This window comes from Pelobates fuscus, chromosome 11 (genome assembly GCF_036172605.1).
Source record: "Pelobates fuscus isolate aPelFus1 chromosome 11, aPelFus1.pri, whole genome shotgun sequence".
NCBI lineage: Eukaryota > Metazoa > Chordata > Amphibia > Anura > Pelobatidae > Pelobates > Pelobates fuscus.
Genome location: NC_086327.1, coordinates 71,254,981 through 71,279,558, shown reverse-complemented (window position 1 = coordinate 71,279,558; position 24,578 = coordinate 71,254,981).

The following is a 24,578-nucleotide window of genomic DNA, read 5'->3' as shown; positions in this document are numbered from 1 at the left end:
CTGGTGACAAGCCCAAGCTTCGAATATACTCCATTGACTACAACCCTCTGTTGCCTGTCACTCGGCCACTGCCTTACCCATTCAACAATATTGGAATCCAAACTCAAAGATTGCAGTTTATTGATAAGCCTTCTATGTGCAACAGTGTCAAAAGCTTACTGAAATCTAGGTAAGCAATGTCTACTGCACCACCCTGATCTATAATTTTAGTTACCCAATCAAAAAAATCAATAAGATTAGTTTGGCATGATCTCCCTGAAGTAAACCCATGTTGTCTCTGATCTTGAAATCCATGTGTTTTTAGATGTTCAACAATCCTATCCTTTAACATGGTTTCCATCACTTTCCCCACTACTGAAGTAAGGCTTACTGGCCTATAGTTGCCCGACTCCTCCCTATTACCTTTCTTGTGAATGGGCACAACATTCGCTAACTTCCAATCTTCTGGGACTACTCCTGTTAACAATGATTGGTTAAATAAATCTGTTAATGGTTTTGCTAGTACACCACTAAGCTCTTTTAATAGCTTTGGGTGTATTCCATCAGGTCCCATTGACTTATTTGTCTTTACTTTTGACAGTTGAAATAGAACCTCTTCCTCTGTAAACTCACGTGTAATAAATGACTCATTTATCCGGTGCCTCTTTTAATTAACCTGTGGATTGTCTATCTGCCTCCTGAGTGCTTATATGTATGTGTATGACGGCCGGTGTATGTGATTTGCCTTTTTAATAATTTTAGCTTGACTGCCTAGCGGGCAGGGGGCGCGGACAGCCAGTGAAGGGCTGGGGACAACCTGAGCAAGAGGGTCGTTTCCCTGATAGCCAGTAAAGGGCTGGGGACCACCTGAGCAAGAAGGTTGGGGAAATAGACAGCCAGTGAAGGGCTGGGGACCACCTGAGCAAGAGGGTCACTTTCCTGATAGCCGGTAAAGGGCTAGGGACCACCTGAGCAAGAAGGTTGGGGAAATAGACAGCCAGTGAAGGGCTGGGGACCACCGAGTGTAAGGTGGGGTTTCCACACCTGACCCTCCTACCTGAAACCTGTCCGGTTTCCACACCTGACCCTCCTACTCCGTTACCTCTTACACCTCACGTGTCTGCCCTCGTACCCTCCGATCCGTTGTCTGCTCTTGCCTCGGCCCTATCTGTCCGGTTTCCACACCTGACCCAACCTATCCCCAACCCCTCTACGCCCCTCGCCCATATTCTCCCGATACAGGACCCAGCTATCCACTCATGGTAGTCGGCTCGGACGAGTCCGCGGCCTCGGGCCCACCCAATGCTGTGGGTGGTTCACCGGTGGCCTCAGGTTACCACCCCACCACGTCACAGAAGATTACTCCCCGCAATATTACCACCAATCTCCCCCAGCCCGGGCCCACAACTGTGCGAGTCCCGGCTTCCCTTGACGCAGCTTCATACCACAATCTCTCTAATTTACCCGAGGATGATAACATACCGTATATACTCGAGTATAAGCCGACCCGAATATAAGCCGAGGCCCCTAATTTTATCCCAATAAAATGGGAAAACTTATTGACTCGAGTATAAGACTAGGGTGGGAAATGCAGCAGCTACTGGTAAATTTCTAAATAAAATTAGATCCTAAAAAAAATATATTAATTGAATATTTATTTACAGTGTGTGTATAATGAATGCAGTGTGTGCGTATGTGTGTGTGTATGAGTGCAGCGTGTGTGTATGAGTGCAGTGTGTGTATGAGTGCAGCGTGTGTGTATGAGTGCAGTGTGTGTATGAGTGCAGTGTGTGTATGAGTGCAGTGTGTGTGTGCATGAATGCAGTGTGTGTGTGTATGAATGCAGTGTGTGAATGCAGTGTGTGCAGGGCCGGTGCAAGGATATTTGCCGCCGTAGGCAAAAAAAAATTGGCGCCCCTCCCCCCCCCCATATGTCCTGACTTCCCCTCCTCCTCCCTCAGTGGTCCTTACCTCCCCACCCCCGTGTTCCTTCACCCCCCCCCAGTGGTCCTGACTCACCCCTCCCCTAGTGGTCCTTACCCTCCCCTCCCCTAGTGATCCTTACTTCCCCCTCCCCTCCCATAGTGGTCCTTATCCCACCCCCTCCCTCTCATAGTGGTCCTTATCCCCCTTCTCCCTCCCATAGTGTTCCTTATCCCCCCCATCCCTCCCATAGTGGTCCATATACCCCCCCCCTCCCTCCCATAGTGGTCCTTATCCCCCCCCTCCCTCCCATAGTGGTCCTTATCCCCCCCTCCCTCCCATAGTGGTCCTTATACCCCCTCCCTCCCATAGTGGTCCTTATCCCCCCCCTCCCTCCCATAGTGGTCCTTATACCCCCCTCCCTCCCATAGTGGTCCTTATCCCCCCCTCCCTCCCATAGTGGTCCTTATACCCCCCCTCCCTCCCATAGCGGTCCTTATACCCCCCTCCCTCCCATAGTGGTCCTTAACCCACCCCCACCCTCCCATAGTGGTCCTTATACCCCTTTTTTTTGTTATTATTAAAAAAAAATTTGTTCTTATTATTTTTTTATCATTATTTCTTATTTTATTTATATTTTTATTTATTTTTCGTCCCCCCTCCCTGCTTGATACATGGCAGGGAGGGGGGCTCTCCTTCCCTGGTGGTCCAGTGGCAGTTCAGTGGGGGGGAGAGGGGGGCTGGCAGAGCTGTAACTTACCTGTCCTGCAGCTCCTGTCAGCTCTCTCCTCCTCTGCGCCGTCCGTTCTGCTCTTCTGTCAGCTTACACTGTAAGTCTCGCGAGAGCCGCGGCTCTCGCGAGATTTACACTGGGAGCTGACCGAGGTGCTGACCGGACGGCGCAGAGGAGGAGAGAGCTGACAGGAGCTGCAGGACAGGTAAGTTACAGCTCTGCCAGCCCCCCTCTCCCCCCAGTCTGTATTATGGCAATGCAAATTGCCATAATACAGACCTTGACTCGAGTATAAGCCGAGTTGGGGTTTTTCAGCCCAAAAAATGGGCTGAAAAACTCGGCTTATACTCGAGTATATACGGTACATGGTCATAGACTGTTCCGTCCCCGAGGCAACAGACCGTCACAGAGGCAACCCGCCTCTGGAGTGCATCTACCGAAGGGGCTCCACCGATGTATGTCACGTTCAATCCTTCTCAAGTGGCCACTCTGGTCACTTCCCTCCCAGACCCTGAAAAACAACCTATGCCCTTTTATCGTAGGGTGGCTCAGATACATAAAACATATTCCGCAGCTTGGCGGGACCTTTACAGTTTGTGTGAAATTAAAGCTGGTGATGCCTATTGGCCAATTATGGCCAGGTGTTTTAATGATGCAATTCTTACCACTGACATGGACTTTCAATCAGGTATCACATTCTGTGAACAACTCCGGACTTGGGCCCAAGATAAGCTGGCTAACCAAGCCACTTGTATAAATGATATTGTCCAAGATAAACTCGAGTCTGTAGAGAAATATCATTCACGCCTTACCCAAACTTTCTCTGACCTTGGTTTTAGCTCTTACAACAAAGCACATACTCAGATGTTGTCTGCTGCCTTTGTGGCTGGTTTAAAGGAGAATATACGCAAGGGTTTGGTACTCTCCCGCCCCGAGTATAGAATAATCCCTCTGGATACACTTTTGCTGGTAGCAAAGTGGTTAGAATCAGTGTCACAACCGAGAAGGAATAGTCCTCTGATGCTTGCTGCCCCAGCACCTGTCCCAGGTCTGACAGGAGTCCCCCCATCTCCAGTCTACCCCTTACAGCCACAGGCCACAAACCTCATCCGGGGCCGCATCCAGACCGCAGCTAGAACTTGTTACAATTGTAATCAGACTGGCCATTTCCATAGAGAATGTCCTATGCCCAGGTGGACTAGGCCACTGCTTCCCCGATACTCCAATCCCTCTGGGTTCCCCCGGGGTATTTTCCACCACCACCACCTCCACCGGTTCCGTATTTTCCTCCTCCTGAGTACTCCCAAGCGCCCCCACCCCCTCCAGACGCCCGAGCTTATCCCCCAGCGCCTGCTGAAGGGTATGTTAATGATGATTCACAGGAGGAACGTCCCACATCCAGACAGGGACGTACTGCACGCCCCTCTCCCCAGGCAAGTCTCCCCACTACTTCCACACGCCGGTACACTGGTCCTGACCAGGCACACTTAGATTTATTACAATAGGTAACTGGCAAGCATGTGTCTGAAACCCCTGTTATGGCAGTGTCTACAGGAGATGGGGGGGGGGGGCACTTGCTACAGTTGTCCTACCCGTTGAGGAATATCCTACTACCTTTTTAGTTGACACAGGTGCAGCCCGCAGTATCCTTAGGGAACAAGACCTGCCAGACCCATCCTGCCTGTCAGACTCTGATGTATCATGTGTAGGTGTTGACGGCACTCCCCGTAGTAACCCGTTAACCAAGCTCCTGCATGTAGGTTCTGATATACTCTCCCGGTTTGTAGTTTCTTCCACTTGTCCCATTAATCTTTTGGGAGCAGATGTTTTATCCCGCCTTCAGGCATCCATTACATTCACTGCAGATGGTCAGGTACAACTACTCACACCCCTATCACGCAAAGACACCTCTGTTCTGTGTTCCCTACCCTTGTTGCTGCACCTCACCTCCCCCACAGAAGACCCAAGGGTCACAGATGCCCCCAGTGCTTTGGACAGAATCCCTGTTGAACTTTGGTCTACGGGCCTCGATGACATAGGCCGTCTGCATGTTCCACCAGTTATGGTCACGCTTATCCCAGGGGCCGCCCTGCCACAGAGACCCCAGTATCCACTGAAACATGCTCCGGTACTTGCTATCACTAAACAAGTTGACAGTCTTCTAGCAAAAGGAGCCCTTATACTCCATTATTTCCTGTCAAGAAGAAAACTGAAAAGGGTCAACCTGATCAATACCGTATGGTCCAAGATCTTCGTGCCGTCAATGATGTTACTGTTCGGGACACAGCTGTGGTTCCCAATCCACACACCTTGCTATCTCAGGTTCCATCTACTGCCAGGTTTTTCACAGTAGTTGACCTTGCTAATGCATTCTTCAGTGTGCCTTTGGATGCATCCTGTCAGCATCTCTTCGCCTTCACACATGACCGTCAACAGTATACATGGACAGTCATGCCCCAGGGGGCTCAAAATTCCTCCACACAGTTCGCAAAAGCCATGTCCACTGTCTTGGAACCATGGCAGAGAACACACACAGATGTGGTCTTGCTCCAGTATGTTGATGATTTACTTCTCTGTGCTGACGACCTTTCAACTGCTGAACGTGATTCTGAGGATCTTCTTTGTTACCTGGCTGAAGAAGGGTGCAAGGCCTCCAAATCAAAATTACAGTGGTGCCGGCCCTCTGTGGTCTTCTTGGGACATTGTCTTTCCCATGGCACCCGTCATCTCACCCGACAAAGAATTCAAGCTATACTCAGTCTACCTCCTCCCTCAACACATCAAACACTACACGCCTTTTTGGGCCTGATTACCTACTGCAGATCTTGGATTCCTGAGGCCTCACAACTTATGCAGCCACTTTATGATGTCTTGAAGAGTGAACCATTCTCACTGTCACCACATGCAATGGCCTGTTTTGCAGCCCTGAAAAAGGCAGTTTGTTCCGCACCTGCCCTGGGCCTTCCTAACTACCAGTTGCCATTTAAACTGTTTGTCTCAGAAAAGATGGGCCATGCTTCAGGGGTGCTTACCCAAACACACGGACTCAGACAAAGACCAATTGGCTATTTCTCATGCATGCTTGACCCCGTAGCCAGGGGTAGTCCTTCATGTCTTCGTGCAGTCTTTGCCTTACTGGATAAATGATTTTGTCTTGGGACATCCTTTGACTGTTCTTGCACCACATGACATTTCTGCTATCTTACAGCAAGTCCAGCTTAAACACCTTTTCTCACAACGCCATCTTCGTCTACAGACCTCCCTTCTGCTGCCTGATAACGTCACGCTTTAAAGATGTTATACCTTGAACCCGACCACTCTACTACCACTTCCCAAGGGGGCAGTGCCACACTACTGGTACAGTTTGGACATTAATCCTGACGTCCGGATGGAATTTCAGGTACCCACTACCACGGCTCTTCATGATGAACAACCCGAGTACTTGTTGCATTGTACTCTGTGGTTCAAAGACACCCCAGGCCATGACTTACATTACGAGGAAGAGCTATTCCACTTAGTGGAAATACGCATCACACTAACCGATTTAATGTGGGATTCCAAAGGGAATATGGTTTCATTGGTTCATCTGCCAATGGAAGTATCACACCTCTACCACCACATGTTTCATTCACCAAGTCCCCTGACCTTTCATGGAAAGACCTTGGCCCGCTAGCCAAATCCTGGAATACTGCAACCCAAGAACAACTTGAATCGGCAGGGGTGATTAAGAAAATCATCAATTGCAATACAGTCGGTTATCCCAGGTATCATACTGAAATATGTGAAGACCAACCGCCCATGGGCCAAGATCCAGAGGCTCCCCATGATTGCTTTGAACAGATGAAAATGGAAACTACCCATTTACCAACCGTGCATGAAGTTGCCTTGCTAAATCCAGATAGCACACTATTTGTAGACGGTTCCAGATTCGCTGATGACCAAGGACAATACCATACTGGGTATGCAGTCACTACAAGAAGCCAGGTTTTACAAGCTGCTGCACTCCCACGGTCAAAATCAGCTCAGGAGGCCGAACTAACAACTCTCACCGTGGCCTGTAAACTGTCTGAAGGGACACGTGTCAACATCTATACAGATTCAAGATATGCCTTGGGGGTGGCACACGACTTTGGCCTAATCTGGAAAACCAGAGGGTTCCTCACAGCTACAGGTACTCCAGTGAAACATGGGGAGGCCATTGAAAAACTAATGGATGCCCTACTACTCCCTGAAGAGGTGGTACCTTGTAATGTGTGAGCCCATACTTTATTTCTCAGTTGTGTACATACTTTCTTTTGGGGTTATTTTTTTCTCCCACAACCCAAGAGGTCCATAGCCCTATATGAGCCCTCTCTATTTACTGGATTCCCCACCCCTTGGTATACAGATCTCTACTTATTCTCCTTGATGCAATTTAAAATTGTATTTTTTTTTCAAACTGAAAGGCTTAAATTGCCCAAAAAAGAAACAAGACCTTCACACTGTTTGTTGCAGGAACTTAAGCGCATTCGTTAGGCATGTGCATGGGGAAAATTTTCAGTTCGGTTCGGCATTCCGAAATTCAGAACTTCGGCACTTCGGCACTTCGGAAATTCGGCAACTTCAGCACTTCGGAACTTCAGCAACTTCAGTACTTCGACACTTCGGAACTTCGGCATTTCAGAACTTCGGCATTTCGGGACTTCAGCACGTCTATTGCAGCCGCTTAGTAGATAACTCCCTGTGACAAACTGCCATTTGCCACTGGGCATTGGAGAGGACTTATTGCTAGCCTCCTGCCCTGCGACTATGGCCCTGTAAGGTATTGCCCTTTGAGACTTACATTTGGGCACAATGGATGTTTGTATGCTGTTCCTGGCCCTTTAAATACTTGGGAGCAGTGTTCCAACTTTTAAACTGGCACTTTGAATGCAGTCTAAGTGCCGAAGCCGTCGAAGTGCCGAAGCCGTCGAAGTGCCGAAGTTGTCAAAGTGGCCGCCATTACAGACGAACACGTGGCGGCGGCCATTTTAATCTAGTCGAACGCGGTGAGCTGTACCTTCCCCTACCCTTCGACACTGCGGCTGGAGACTAAGTCCCATTCGAAGATTCAAACACACGTTCGAACGGGACTTTGTCATTTCTGGGTGTAAAACAGACCTCTGGCAGACAATATAACACCACGGAAACAACCCCGGTTTCACTTCGACAAAAGTCAAAGTTAGTTTGACGATTCGAACGCCGCCTTCGGATGGGACTTTGTAACTTTTCAGGGCAGAAATAGACCGACCGCACAGCCTGAATCTGTGGAACTGTTTTGGGCATGAAAATGTGCTTGCGGTCGGTCATAAATGACTTCCAGCTAACTCTTTAACCCCTGGATGGCATTAGCTGAATTTTGGATATGTTTGTAAGTAAAGTATGCTGATTATTAAAATTATGAAAACAATTTATGACGATTGAATGTAAAAAAAAAAATATATATTTATGAAGCCTTGTCTCGTTATTGGAGGGAACTGCTATATCACACTGGGGATTGCTATGCGCTGCATACTCCCTTGAGCTTTAATCACTTAACTATTGTTCCTGTTACGCTCTCCTTGGAGGAGAGGTCTTTCCCACATGGTCCTGAATGCTGGAGGTTCATTCAGGGTGGAAGGAAGACGGCGCGGCTCCAGTTAAGCTACGGCGGTTGTGGAGTCTGCGGTGGTTGTGGTGTCGTCTGCAGTGCGTGGAGTCCTCAGGAAGGGCTAGGAGCATCCGTCAACGGAAGGAGTCCGTTACACTCCCTAATTCCCACGGTATTAGGGAGTTATCTACCAAAAGGCTGAAAGACCTAAATTGGTCTTTCAGACAAATTTACTAAGTAAAAATGACTTAGTATTAGTAAATTTTGCCCCTACTCACTATACTGCAAGTAGGGGCATGTCTAGTAAACAGTGAGCAGCCTGTGGCTGCTCAGTGTTTAAAAAAAAAAAATAGCCCCCCCCGGCGGGTGGGAGCCCTTAAGTAAAACAATGGGGGGGACCTATTGTCCTCTCCCCCGGCCCCCACCCCTGAGCGGTGGGTGGGGACCCTAAATACTAATAAGGGGGGGACCTAATGTCCTCCCCCCTGGCCCCCACCCCTGAGTGGAGGGTGGGGGCCCTAAATGGGTATAAGGAGGGGACCTAATGTCCTCCCCCCTGGCCCCCACCCCTGAGCGGCGGGTGGGGGCCCTAAATACTAATAGGGGGGTGACCTAATACCTTCCCCCTGGCCCCTACCCCTGAGCGGTGGGTGGGGGCCCTAAATTGGTATAAGGGGGGGACCTAATGTCCTCCCCCCTGGCCCCCACCCCTGAGCGGCGGGTGGGGGCCCTAAATACCAATATGGGGGGACCTATTGTCCTCCCCCCGGCCCCCACCCCTGAGCTGCGGGTGGGGGCCTTAAAAAAATATCCCCCCAGGTGACTAGGGGTCCCCAAACCCCTAGTCACCCCATTGCCCCCCCCAAAAAATGATCCCCCTACCTACCCCCCTCACCCTAAAAATAATGAGGGGGGGACATTTAACTAAGAACCTGTAAAAAAATAAAAATAACTTACTGATATGGTACTTTTTCTGCAAACCAAAATGGTTAAATGTCTATCTGTTCCTGTCCAAATTAAAAGAATTGAATTGCGTATATACGCTGAAGTAATTAAGTCTGACACACGGAGTTCAGGTTAAAATAACTTCGAGGAAATTTATTGGCAAGTGAAGAATCAGAGGGCGCGCAGGCCCTTTTAAGAGACATTTTCGTCATCATTGATTATCAAGATATCAGTGAATAAACATCATTAATTGGATTAATTGTTAAGTGTCTGGGTTAGTATCCACCTATCAATATAATTAATTGGATAAAAACTAAGTGGTTAGCTTCGTGTCCACCCACCAAGAGGTGGTATTATTTTGGACACGGGTGGGGACAAGGGGGTCTTGAGCGTCATTTTACACGGTCGGTGATATCAGATTTTGTGGTCAGGTGCAAGGTCTCTTATGAATAGAACATTTCATTACTTACAGTGTTCTCATGGCCTTCAATTTATACTATGTTGCGAGTTAGGGGAAATTCAGCAGTTCCTGAGTTAGTCATATCTTTATGGAGAATACAGTCTTTGTCTATTGTGTTAGATGTGCTGAGCAATTCTGTCATGTAATGTAGTTTTCATATGGAGAAGTCAGGTTATGAGGACAAAATGGAGGGTTTGTCACAGTATCAGGTTAAAAAGGAGTTAGTGCAATGATTCAATACAAGTACAATAAAGATTTTTTAATAATTCTACATCAGTCCCCCCTATGAAATGTTAAATTCTAAGAGATAAAAACTTTATTTGTTAATACCAGAAGACGTGTTAGCCCAAAGGCACAGAAACCCCGTGACCGCTAGCTAGGTGTTAATGCAAAGTGCAAGTCTGTCCCTAATTCTGACCCTACTAGGCTAATTCACCTGTCAGTATGGCTCTCGAACACTTCACACCCATGGGTGGCCCATGGCGGCTAACCCACCACTTCTCCACACGGGGCCTTTACCATTCACTGACAGATGCTGTCCCTAAGGTGGTCCCTTCCTAGAACTCTCGCACTTTATCAACAAAAGGGATAGATTGCAGCGGCAAACAGGGTGAGTTGAGATCTTGGAAATCTTGGTCATCAACTTCAAGATGTGTGAAAGTGGGTGCCGCTTGGTCAACAGTCTTCGTGAGCATGGGCGTAGGAACCCAAAGAAATCTGGGGGGGATAGCATTTTTACTCGCCGGGTATATTCTTATTCCGTAAACTAGGAGTTGTTTATCCCATTGTACAGCGCTACGGAATTTGCAGTCGCTATATAAATGATTAAATAATAACATTAAAGGGTCACTACAAGGAAGGGGTTTTACTTACCCGTATACAGCGCCGGGATCCTCCTGATTAGAACCACCCCTACCCTTCCCATGAATATTAGAACCACCCATACCCCTTCCATGCACAAAAGAACCCCACCTACCCCTTCCACGCATATTAACCCCTACCCCTTCCATGCATATTAGTACCCCCCTAACCACTTCCATGCATATTAGTACCCCCTAACCACTTCCATGCATATTAGTACCCCCTAACCACTTCCATGCATATTAGTACCCCCTAACCCCTTCCATGCATATTAGAACCCACCCTACCCCTTCCATTCATATTAGTACTCCCCTAACCCCTTCCAATAATTTTTCTAGCTCCCCCCTCCTCCCATCCATATTAGTAGCCCCCCTAAACCCTTCCAATTATTTTTCTACCTACCCCTCTCCCCCTATCCTTATTAGTAGCCCCCCTAACCATTTCCAATTATTTTTCTGCCATGTTAACTAACGCCAGTGCTGGAGTGCCGCCGGGTTTACATTAAAAGGCCTGCAGGGACAGGCTATAGACACCAGAACCACTACATTAAGCTGCAGTGGTTCTGGGGACTATAGTGTTTCTTTAATGTGAGGTAAATTAGAGATTAGTGCCACGAATAATATACTAGATTGCCTACTTACAACCAGATGAGGATGATGATGGGCGCTAGCTGCAGTCTGGCTCCACTGGTCTGGTGTAGGACAGGCTCTCTGGAGGCTGTTTGTAACTGTGGTCCCAAAAATCAATGTTCTGGGAGAACGGGAAGCAGCTCCATTTTTTGGGGGCCCTTTACACAGCTCAAGGTCTGGGTCCCAGGGTCCACCTTCACGTTCCACCAATGAGTTTGTTCACAAGGGGTGGAGTGTGTAGGGGATGTCCTGATATGTGTGTAAGGAATGCATTGTGTGAATCTGTGTTTGTATGTGTAAGGGCTGCAAGGTGTGATTCTGTGTATGTACGGGATGCAGTGTGTGCGTCTGTAAGGGGTGCATTGAGTGTGTGTACGGGGTGCATTGAGTGTGTGTAAGGAATGCATTGTGTGTTTCTGTGTGTGTAAGGATTGCATGATTGTGTGATTGTGTGTGTGTGTGATGGATGTCAATCTCTCTCCCTCGTCACTCTCTTTCTTCCCCTCCCTCCCTCCCTTGTCACTCTCTTTCTCCCCCTCCCTTGTCACTCTCTTTCTCCCCCTCCCTTGTCACTCTCTCTCCCCCTCCCTTGTCACTCTTTCTCCCCCTCTCTACCTCCGTCCCCCCCTTGTCACTCACTTTCTCCCCCTCCCTGTTTCCCCCCCTCCCTCCCTGTTTACCCCCCTCCCTCCCTGTTTCCCCCCTCCCTCCCTGTTTCCCCCCTCCCTGTTTCTCCCCCCTCCCTCCCTGTTTTTTTCTCCCCCCCCTCCCTCCCTGTTTCTTTCTCCCCCCTACTCCCTGTTTTTTTCTCCCCCCCTCCCTCCCTGTTTCTTTCTCCCCCCTACTCCCTCCCTGCTTCTTTCTCCCCCCTACTCCCTCCCTGTTTCTTTCTCCCTCCCTGTTTCTTTCTCCCCCCTCGCTCCCTGTTTCTTTCTCCCCCCTCGCTCCCTGTTTCTTTCTCCCCCCTCGCTCCCTGTTTCTTTCTCCCCCTCCCTCCCTGTTTCTTTCTCCCCCCTCCCTCCCTGTTTCTTTCTCCCCCCTCCCTCCCTGTTTCTTTCTCCCCCCTACTCCCTCCCTGTTTCTTTCTCCCCCCTACTCCCTCCCTGTTTCTTTCTCCCTCCCTGTTTCTTTCTCCCCCCTCGCTCCCTGTTTCTTTCTCCCCCCTCGCTCCCTGTTTCTTTCTCCCCCCTCCCTCCCTGTTTCTTTCTCCCCCCTCCCTCCCTGTTTCTTTCTCCCCTCTCCCTCCCTGTTTCTTTCTCCCCCCTCCCTCCGTTTCTTTCTCCCACCCCTCCCTCCGTTTCTTTCTCCCACCCCTCCCTCCCTGTTTCTTTCCCCCCTCCCTGTTTCTTCCCCCCCTCCCTCCCTGTTTCTTTCTCCCCCCTCCCTCCCTGTTTCTTTCTCCCCCCTCCCTCCCTGTTTCTTTCTCCCCCTCCCTGTTTCTTTCTCCCCCTCCCTGTTTCTTTCTCCCCCTCCCTGTTTCTTTCTCCCCCTCCCTGTTTCTTTCCCCCCCTCCCTCCGTTTCTTTCTCCCCCCTATTCCCTCCCTGTTTCTTTCTTCCCCCTCCCTCCCTGTTTCTTTCCCCCCCTCTCCCTCCCTGTTTCTTTCTCCCCCCTCCCTGTTTCTTTCCCCCCCTCCCTCCCTCCCTGTTTCTTTATCCCCCCTCCCTCCCTGTTTCTTTATCCCCCCTCCCTCTTTCTTTATCCCCCCTCCCTCCCTGTTTCTTTCTTCCCCCCCTCCCTCCCTGTTTCTTTATCCCCCTCCCTGTTTCTTTCTCCCCCCTCCCTCCCTGTTTCTTTATCCCCCTCCTTGTTTCTTTATCCCCCCTCCCTGTTTCTTTATCCCCCCTCCCTGTTTCTTTATCCCCCCTCCTTGTTTCTTTCTCCCCCCCTCCCTCCCTGTTTCTTTCTCCCCCCCCCTCCCTCCCTGTTTCTTTCTCCCCCCCTCCCTCCCTCCCTGTTTCTTTCTCCCCCCTCCCTCCCTCCCTGTTTCTTTTCCCCCCTCTCCCTCCCTGTTTCTTTCTCCCCCCTCCCTGTTTCTTTCCCCCCCTCCCTCCCTCCCTGTTTCTTTATCCCCCCTCCCTCCCTGTTTCTTTATCCCCCCTCCCTCTTTCTTTATCCCCCCTCCCTCCCTGTTTCTTTCTTCCCCCCCTCCCTCCCTGTTTCTTTATCCCCCTCCCTGTTTCTTTCTCCCCCCTCCCTCCCTGTTTCTTTATCCCCCCTCCTTGTTTCTTTATCCCCCCTCCCTGTTTCTTTATCCCCCCTCCCTGTTTCTTTATCCCCCCTCCTTGTTTCTTTCTCCCCCCCCTCCCTCCCTGTTTCTTTATCCCCCCTCCTTGTTTCTTTCTCCCCCCCCTCCCTCCCTGTTTCTTTCTCCCCCCCCTCCCTCCCTCCCTGTTTCTTTCTCCCCCCCTCCCTCCCTCCCTGTTTCTTTCTCCCCCCTCCCTCCCTCCCTGTTTCTTTCTCCACCCCTCCCTCCCTGTTTCTTTCTCCCCCCTCCCTCCCTGTTTCTTTCTCCCCCCTCCCTCCCTGTTTCTTTCTCCCCCCCACCCTCCCCTCCCTCCCTGTTTCTTTCTCCCCCCTCCCTCCCTCCCCTCCCTCCCTGTTTCTTTCTCCCCCCTCCCTCCCTGTTTCTTTCTTCCCCCTCCCTCCCTGTTTCTTTCTCCCCCCCCCCCTGTTTCTTTACCCCCCTCCCTGTTTCTTCCCCTCCCTCCCTGTTTCTCTATTTCCCCCCCTCCCTCCCTGTTTCTTTATCCCCCCCCTCCTTGTTTCTTTCTTCCCCCCTCCCCTACCTGTGTTGTAGCGTGGCCGAGCTGTGTACTGTCCGCGGGTACAGGGAGCTTTTGTTTCCTGTATCCGGCGGACTAACAGGAAGTGCACACTCAGTGTTCACTTCCTGTTAGTCCGGCCGGGTACAGGAGACAGATTCTCCCTGTACCGGCGGACTATACAGGGCTCGGCCACGCTACATTGAGGGAGTGACAGGAGGGAGGCTGAGCGCTTCCCTCCTGTCAGCCCCTCTCCTCTGGCTGCGCCCAGGCGGTGCGCCCTCATGAACGCACCAGCCCGGGCAGAGCTGCAGCCGCCTGAGGCTCTCTGCAGAGCGCTCGGGCGGCTGCAGCAAAAGGGGGGCCGGCGGAGCTGGGGGGGATTTCCCCATTACCTGTCCCCCCCGCATGATTTGCTGGGGGGGATGCGTCCCCCCCATCCCCCCCGGTTCCTACGCCCATGTTCGTGAGGGCTTTCCTTAGACAAGGGAAGATACAGCAAAAGAGAAGAGCAAAGATAAAAAGAAAAATTAGTATTGCTATACCAATATGCATTAAAGCCTTTTGCCAACCTGTCATCCAACCAAACCATCTGTCCCAGGGATCTTTTATCCCAGAATTCCTTTTCAGCTCTTCTGAGAGGTCATTCAATTTTGCTATGGCTAAAGTAACTTTACCATTAGGGCCTGTGTTTTCTGGGATGTAGGTACAACATGTCATGGTGTCAGGCAAAATTTTACATACCCCTCCTTTTTCGGCTAGTATCATATCTAGGGCCATTCTATTCTGGAAGGCCATTTGGGATGTGGCCTGTAACTGTTCGGCTAATCCCTGGAGGGCATCTCTGGTGTAATTAACAAAACGCTGTTGGTTGTAATAGATGTAATTTATCCAGTTTAAATTCTTGTTTGCGGTTACTATGGTAAAAATTGATTCAAATCCTGCAGCAACTTCATCTCTTGCTTTAAACTCATTGGGTACCCCCCTAGGCACCCCAATGGCATCAATGTAAATGTGAGGGTCAAAACTTCCTTTTACTGGGGCCTCACGCTTAACCTTAGTGTGGCTGGACTTATGGGTGTTGGGGTGTGTGTCAGAAATAATGTGTATAGGCATAATGGCCTTGGCCAAAGTACACTCCCCCCACCACTCCGTGTCCATTCTGGATCTTAGCTGTAAATCCCCACACAACCAGTAAATGTCTCCCAGTGACCTAGTGTGATGTTGCAACAAGTTTACAGGAACAGTTCTGTATGTAGCACAATAACCTTTAGAAAAGTTACCCACAAATTTACCAATCCCATCATACATGGCATAGCAAGTGTAATTACCTTTATATACGGTAATACCATTAGGGGGTTTGACATCTTTCGCTAGAAGAGGATACTCTGCTGTCCATGCTTGACATATGGACCTGTTAAAATTGTATCGGTAGGCAAAAAGACTTAAAACACAATTTTCTACATTTACTGGCAGGGTTAAAGGCACAGTGCCCAGATGAGGCCGGGCACCACCACACACATAGCATGCGGTTCTGTTATGCTTATTGGCATTATATTTCATCCATTCTAACCATAAGTTAACGTCATTAAAACCTGTTTCAACGGCCATGGTATCTTCAAAGGTGGGGTTAGCAATGGCCATCATGTCCTTAAAGGACTGAATGTGTGGTTTTAATGGGTTTGTGACCATGTGAGTAGCTCCTTGCCACTCAGAGGAATTACACATATCTCTAAGGTAGAAATGCCCTAATTTAGTATAGGAACCCTTTTTCCAATACATTCCTAATACATATCGGTCTGCATCTGTTGGACTTGGATGCTCAATGTTTAGAATTAATTTCATTGGTGTGCCTCCTCCAGGCTTTCTCAGGGTCATTCTTTGAAGGAGGGACCTACCATGATCATCTACTTTAGATAAGGCACTTTTTGGCTTGTAACCCCAGGCAGGCCCGGCATTCCATCCCGCCGCCCCCCAATGGTCACAATTGTGCCCCCATTGTCTGTCAACTACACAAACATATGGGTCTTTTGCATGAGGGATATCTCTATAGATGTTCTGGATTTGTGTTGTAGAGAATGGGCATTCTACGATGTCACAATAATCAAAGGTATAGGTAGCCACACGGGTACATGATGAATTATACCAGAAGGTGTACCCACTAACATCTTTAGTAATGGCTACTTGTTGGGCCTTAATTAAACTAATTAAGGAGACAATGTACCAGAGGTACATGGTTGTGCGGTATCTGCTTCCTCTGGGGCAGGAGACTTCTTGCAGTGGGAAGCGTGGATCCAATGTGGCTTGCCGGCCACTTTGACGGAGGTTGCGGTGATCAGGAGAACTTGGAATGGCCCGTCAAATCTTGGTTCCAGGGTATTTTTCCGCACAAACTTCTTGACCAGAACCCAATCTCCGGGAAGCAGGTTATGGGTACCTGTGTCCAAATCAGGATCTGGAATTGAAGAGAAAACTTGGGCATGTATTTTGTTCAAGACATTTGCAAGTTCAGTTACATAGTCTACTAAAACATCAGATTGAAGCTGTAACTGCTGTGGATAATAACAACCTAGTCTGGGTGCTGTCCCAAATAGAATTTCATATGGGGATAACGAGTGCTTCCCTCTAGGTGTGTGCCTAACGCTGAACAAAGCTATTGGCAGGCTTTCTGGCCAGGGCATCTTTGTTTCTTGTGACATTTTTAACATTCTGGCTTTTAGAGTGCCGTTCATGCGCTCTACTTTACCACTACTTTGTGGGTGGTAAGGGGTATGGAAGGCTAGGGTCACCCCCAGAGCAGTCCAAATGTCTTTAGTCACTGTTGCTGTAAAGGCTGGACCTTGATCACTTTCAATAACTTCTGGAAGTCCAAATCTGCATACAATGTCTGTAAGTAGGCGTTTTGCGGTCGTTTTTGCAGTGATATTGGTCACAGGGTAGGCTTCTGGCCAGCCTGAGAACATGTCCACTATTACTAGTGCATATTCATGAGGCCCACTCTTGGGCATTTGAATGTGGTCAATTTGAATTCTCTGGAATGGATACATGGGTTTTGCTAGGTGCTTTGCAGGCACCCTGATTGGTCTTCCTGGATTGCATTTTGCACAAATGACACAGGCCTTGCAGAAGCTGTTGATCAGAGTTGTGATTCCAGGTGCTTCATAATACTTTTGAATGAGGGCGGCCATTAGGTCTTTTGACAGATGTGCAGGCCCATGTGCCCATTGTACAACTGCTGGGTATAAGTTTCTTGGAAGGCAAAATTTAGAATTGTTGTAGTAAATTCCGTCCTTTAGGACAGCTCCTTTCTTCTTCCATTTCTGGATTTCTTCAGGGGTAATTGCAGCTTGTTGTTCTCGCAAAATTCTTAGGTCAGTAGGAAGGGTTTGCAAGGTAAAGATAGGAACTTCTTCATCCACTTCCTGCAAATCTCTGGCCGCTTTCTTAGCAGCCTGGTCAGCTAAATGGTTGCCCTTAGCTTCATCTGAATCCAATTTCCCATGTGCCTTAACTTTCAAAACGGCCACTTCTTCAGGGAGTAGGAGGGCATCCATTAGTTCCTTGATTGCAGAGCTGTGTTTGACTGGTGTACCGGCAGTGGTAAGAAATCCTCTTGTCTTCCAAATGAGGCCGAAGTCATGTGCCACACCCAGAGCATATCTTGAATCTGTATAGATGTTGGCACGCTTTCCTTCGGAAATCTTGCATGCTGAAGTCAGGGCTTGCAATTCAGCTTCTTGCGCAGACATTGCTGGCGGTAAAGGTGATGACTTGAGAACTTCCTCTGTTGTGGTTACGGCATATCCTGTGTGGTATTTTCCTTCTTCATCAGCATACCTTGAACCATCCACAAACAGAGTAAAATCCGGATCCGGTAATGGATTCTCATGCACAGTTGGTAAGTGCACTGTTTCCATTTTCATCTGTTCGAAACAGTCATGAGGAGTTTCTGGGTCATAGTCATTCACTATAACTAGGTCTTTAAATTCCTTTTCCAGGAAATGGCGTGGCCATGCTTCAAGAAGGTCAGTTGCTGGGTATTTGGCAATGCCATTTTCCTGTAGTTGTGATTCATCCATGGTGGCCCATAATTTTGCCATGGGCCCAAGGTCATTCCATGATCTTGTCTTCAACTTGGTAACAGGAATATGTGGAATAGCAGTATCCCAATGGCGGTATAGGTAATTGAGTTCTGGGGGCAGTTGGATCAGGACCATGCTGTTGCCTTCAGAGTCACAATAGAAATCTTGGGCAGTGAGCTTTACTTCAAACCAGTGGTAAAGCTCATCTTCATAGCAAGGTTCAGGAGTAATGTCTGGCTTGTACCACATGGTACAGAAGGCATAATCCGGGCCTTCACAGAGAGGTGTCTTGTCTTTGTAAAAAGTTAAGTGTGGATGCATTTTCTTGATACATCCACAGAGAAGGTAGATGTAGGTTTCATCTGTGACAAATCCATAGTAGATACCCCCCTCAGGGAGTGGAAGAAGAGTGGATGGGTTAAGAACTTGACATCTTTGTATAGAAATGTTGTCAGGCAGAAGAAGATGACATTGCAGACGCAGGTGTCTAGCAGGAGACACGTGCTTGAGCTGGACTTGGTTGATAATGGCAGAGATGTCATGAGGGGTCAAAACAATTAAAGGGTGGCCAAGGACCAGGTCTGAGGTTCTTTCAATGAGTTCTCTTGCAGCAAAAACAGCCCTAAGGCAGGAAGGGGTCCCTCTAGCCACAATGTCCAGTTGGCATGAAAAGTATCCAATAGGCCTCTGGCGGCCTCTTAATTCATTGGTTTGGGTAAGAACTCCTGTAGCATGGCCTAGTCTTTCAGAGACAAATAATTTGAAAGGCTTGGTATAGTCTGGTAGGCCCAAGGCAGGAGCAGAAGCAATGGCACGTTTAAGAGATTTGAAGTTGTCCAGAGCTTCGTTGGTCAGGCCGAATGGGTCTGACTTGAGTGCATCATAGAGAGGTTGCATAAGCAGAGAGGCCTCTGGGATCCATGCTCTGCAGTAGGAAATGAGGCCTAAGAAGGCATGAAGAGATTTTGAAGTCCTTGGGGGTGGAATGTCCAGAATTGCTCTGACTCTGTCCCGAGTGAGATGTCTGGTACCTTGAGATAGGCAATGTCCAAGGAAAATCACTGAAGGTTGACAGAACTGCAGTTTGAGAAGTGAAGCTTTACATCCTTGTTCCGCCAAATAGCAAAGCAGACTAATTGAACTCTTTTCAGTAGTGGGTATATCATCTCCACAGAGCAGCAAATCATCCACATACTGGAGTAAAACAACTTCTGGGTGTTCAGCTTGCCATGGGTCAAGGATAGTACACATGGCTTTGGCAAATTGACTTGGAGAATTTTGAGCCCCTTGGGGCATGACAGTCCATGTATACTGTTGCATTTCATGGGTGAAAGCAAACAGGTATTGACAGGATGGATCCAGTGGAACACTGAAAAAGGCATTAGCCAGGTCAATGACTGTGAAATACTTTGCAGATGGAGGGACTCCAGAGAGCAGAGTATTAGGGTACGGTACAAGAGGGGTGTCCAGGACAGTAGCTTCATTGACAGCACGGAGATCCTGAACCATCCTGTACTTCACAGGCTCACCTTTTAGAGTCTTCTTCTTTACTGGAAATAATGGAGTGTTACATTCTGATTTGCATTTTACTAGAGCACCCTTCTCCAAGAGTGCTTTGATGTGGGTGGAAATGGCAGCAGCCTGTGCTGGTTTTAGAGGATATTGTGGTTTTCTTGGTAATTTAGCTCCTGGGATGAGCTTTACCACCACAGGTGGGACATTTAGGTGACCTATGTTCTCTGGGCCTGAGGACCATAACTTAGCAGGCACCTCTGTTTTCAACATATCTGGGAAATTGGACCTTGGTTCTGCTGCTTCCCTACGGGAATCCTCTAATTGCAGCATCAGGGGTAGGGAGCACAAGGCTGAAGTGTCTGAAGCAGATAGAGGTGTAGACATTTCTACCTGTCCATTTGGGGTGAAGGTTATAGATGCCTGTAGGCGTGAGAGGACATCAGCACCTAACAGGTTAATTGGGCACGTGGAGGACACTACAAAACGAGCAAGTAGGCTTGTCCCAATTCGCAGAGGGGTTGTTAAAGGGCTATGTCTTGGTTGGCCATCCACTCCAACACAGGAGACATCAATATTTGACAAGAAAGATGGGTCTGGCAGGTCTTGTTCTCTGAGAACACTGCGGGCTGCACCTGTGTCAACAAGAAATGTGGTAGGTTGGCCTTCAATGGGTAAAGTCACTGTGGCAAGTGGCCCCCCTCCTTTATCCCCTGTAGACACTGCCATTACAGGGGTTAATGACACAGGCTTGCCAGCTTCCTAATCATCTGGTTCCTCAACAATAGGAACCGTTTTCTCGGCCTTAGGGGCCGGGGCAGGCTTGGAAAACTTTCTGGGCTCCCCTGGTTCCCTTTTTGGTTCTGGGCAGCTACTTCTGAAGTGTCCTGGAGCTCCACAATTAAAGCAATGTCCATCCTCAGGTTTGGTGCCTTTTGGGACAGGAGCAGGGCGGGACACCATGAGAGGAGCTGAGGCGGGTGGTCTCCTGGGGGTCTGAGCAGATTCCAGACCTCTAGCAACTAGGAGTAAAGTATCCAGAGGAACAACCTTATATTCGGGGCGTGCAGCAATGATACCCTTGCGTATGGAGTCTTTAACACCTTGGACAAACGCACCTGACAGCATTTGTGAATGAATTTTGTCAGTAAGATCAAATCCCAAATCTGTAAACATTTGATACAGTCTTGCATGAAACCTTACTACTGATTCTCCTTTGTCTTGCACAACATCAGTAAGACCAGCAGCCTGATCTGCAAGTTTATCTTTCGCCCAGTCACGTAATTGATTGCAAAATGTTACTCCGGAGGGGTAATCAACATCACTTGTAAGCAGGTCTGTACTGAGGTGGCGGGCCATGCTGGGCCAATATGCATCCCCTGCTTTAATAGCACAAATGCTCAGTAAGTCACGCCAGGCGGCGGAATAAGTCTTTTGTATCTGAACTATCCCTCGGTAAAAAGGCATAGGCTGCTTCTCTGGGTCAGGGTGAGATTTCATTAAAGCACTAGCTTGTGTGGGATTAAAAGCAACATATTTAGGAGGGGCCCGCTCTCCCCGACCCTTATGGCCGAAGGGATCTTCAATAGAGCGGTGGGTCGAGACTCTTGCAGCCTCTAATGAATCCTGAGACAGCCTGTCATCCCTGTCATCCTCTTCCTCATCTAACTCTACGATCTGGGCCCTTCTGCGTGAGGGGATCACTTGAGGTGACAGAGCCGGGGGATGAGAGGGAGTCCCGGAGGCGGGAGTTGCCATCGGGTCATAATCGTGGGATCGGTAATCACCGGGAAGCACCGGCATCAGGGGTGCTGAATGACTGGGGGCCGCCATATTGGAGGCGGGGAAGGAAGTTGCATTGGGGTTAAGGGAAGAAGTGGCGGCCATGTTGGATGTGGGCACATCCGGGGCAGACTGTACCGGACTGGGCATGACCGGAACCTGGGGAGTGGCTTGGGGAAAGGGGTATGGATAATTGGCATAGGGCATGGACATAGGGTATGGGTAGGGGTATGGCCAAGCCATCTGGGTGGGGGCTGGGGCAGAACCTGGAGTGGGCAGGAAGGTTGGGTAGGGGTTAGCAAAGGGGGTGGGAACCTGGGTCGTGGTTGGGGCGGGCAAGGGAGAGGATGGAGAAGAATCAGTAGAGGCGGGTGAAGAAGGAGGAGCCGGAGTGGGATCAGCAAGATTGACAGTGGCAGGGGAGGAGGGATTAGTGAACTGGGCAGATGCAGATGGGAGGGAAGGATTATCAACGGAGACAAAGTGTGGGGAAGGAATGGCAGATGAGATGTTAGCATTAGACATAGAGGGTGGTTTAGGGATGGATGAGGATGATGGGAATGGTAGGGAAGGAGAAGGGGAAAAGTAAGATCCATCAGAATTTAGGACCGGGCAAACGGGAGAGGTGACGGGATGGGGGTTGGGAGGATTGGGAGTGGGATACATAGTCAGCTGGCAATCTCCCATTGCTGACTGAACCTTGGGGATAGACATCCCCTGGGCGCCATTTTGGGGCGCTGGCTGAGGACAAGCCACCCTTGTGAATTATTTCTTCCTCAACCCAACCTTCTTGCTGAATAGCCTTCGCTACTCTGTACCATGCTTCAGCTGTTTTTAATAAATCATTATTTGCAAGCTTGCCTCTCTTCTCCATCAATAATCTACGCCAACTTTCTGGTTGCAATCTGCCACATGTCGGCACAGCAATTTTACATACTTTTGCAATCTTTTCAACACCTTTAACCATCTCCTCACCCTCTCTGTCATCAACTAAATCACATGCTAACCAGCCCTTACTGGGCTTACTTAAATCCTGCCCCATAATCCCTTTCCCCCTACACCAGCGTCCTAGATATAGGGAAAGATAAGGAAAATTGAACAGAATGTCTACAATGCTCGACTGCCACTTGAGAATTGTGGGCCCTTCTCAAGTGCGTCTTCCCAAAACGTAGACTAGTCACTAAATCCGCCTACCCGGGGTGGTAGACACGGATTGGAGCGAGGTGAGAAGTGTGTGACCAATCACTTCTCTTTTAAGAGGAATGGGAGTGGATAGTATAATAGTACAGGAAGTGTAGAAAAGGTAAAAGGTAAGGAAAAATCCTTAGAGACAGACACAGGAGTTTGGATGACTCCTAATTAAACAAACAAGACAACAATACAAATGAAATACAGTGCATGCATCACAATTCAAATGAAATCGACAGTAATCCCTTTCCTTCTCATGTGCTTACTCCAAAGTCACCTCCCTCAAACTCGTAGTGTCTCCGCTCGGAAGAACGACTTTCGTAAGTCTCACTACCAACGGCCAAGGATAACAGCTAACACCGGTCCGAAATCCCTATGCCTCCCTCAGTACAGCAGTCCACTTTAAAAGTGGCCGCGCCACCCTCACCCTCGTAGTGCCCCTATAAAACCCACTTTATAAGTCTCACTACCTCGTGATGCGGAAAACAAGCAATGCCTACTTGAATCCCCCCAGGAAACAGAGCCCCCTGCCACAAGACTAAGTCCCCTACCACAAAATAAAAAGTTTGGAATTCCACCAGCCTCAGCGCTCGAGGCTGTGGGTTACCACCTCTCTGCAAGCAGAGCTACGTGCACAAAGAAGCTAGCTAGGCTATCAAAGTGACACAAAGGAGGATCGCAGGAAATTATGAGTCTACACAAAATCCACAGTTCCAACACTCCTCTTTTTCCTTACAGCCACAGCCACGAGGCTCCTAAAAGAGGTAAACAGGCAAAGAAGACCCCCAGGAAAACTTCCACAGGTCTACCCCCCTTTTTCCCTACAGCCACAAACACGTGGCTCCTAAAAGAGGTAAAACAGGCAACAGGACTCCAGGCAAATTCCCCGGGTCCACCCCCCCTTTATCCCAAAAAGGGGAAACAGACAAACATAGGACCCCCAGGCAAACTACCACGGGTCCACCCCCCCTTTTATCCCAAAAAGGGGAAACAAATAAACATTCAGCCCGGGCAACCAAACTAGACCATGCCAATACAGACACACCCAGGTAACAGATAGACTAAATGCAGGTAACAAAGGGTAATACGACTCCGGGCAAGATATTACCTGTCTTTGATGTCCTCCCGGGAAGCAGTCACAGACACGTGGACGGGTCAATCAAAGGGGCCGGAACATACCGGTGGCTCTGCAGTAGTCTCTACCGTGTACCTGGAGGTGATCAATCTCCTTTCCTTCCCCCTGGATTCCTCCGTCCACCCTTGTCTTCCTTAGGACGGCTCACCGGCCAGACATAGCCCGGAGTCCCTGTTCGGGCGCCAAAGTTGATATGGTACTTTTTCTGTAAACCAAAATGGTTAAATGTCTATCTGTTCCTGTCCAAATTAAAAGAATTGAATTGCGTATATACGCTGAAGTAATTAAGTCTGACACGCGGAGTTCAGGTTAAAATAACTTCGAGGAAATTTATTGGCAAGTGAAGAATCAGAGGGCGCGCAGGCCCTTTTAAGAGACATTTTCGTCATCATTGATTATCAAGATATCAGTGAATAAACATCATTAATTGGATTAATTGTTAAGTGTCTGGGTTAGTATCCACCTATCAATATAATTAATTGGATAAAAACTAAGTGGTTAGCTTCGTGTCCACCCACCAAGAGGTGGTATTATTTTGGACACGGGTGGGGACAAGGGGGTCTTGAGCGTCATTTTACACGGTCGGTGATGTCAGATTTTGTGGTCAGGTGCAAGGTCTCTTATGAATAGAACATTTCATTACTTACAGTGTTCTCATGGCCTTCAATTTATACTATGTTGCGAGTTAGGGGAAATTCAGCAGTTCCTGAGTTAGTCATATCTTTATGGAGAATACAGTCTTTGTCTATTGTGTTAGATGTGCTGAGCAATTCTGTCATGTAATGTAGTTTTCATATGGAGAAGTCAGGTTATGAGGACAAAATGGAGGGTTTGTCACAGTATCAGGTTAAAATGGAGTTAGTGCAATAATTCAATACAAGTACAATAAAGATTTTTTAATAATTCTACATCACTTACCATTCAATGTTTTCTTTCTTCTAAAATCTTCTTTTTTCAGCCCCAAAAAGGCCAAATAA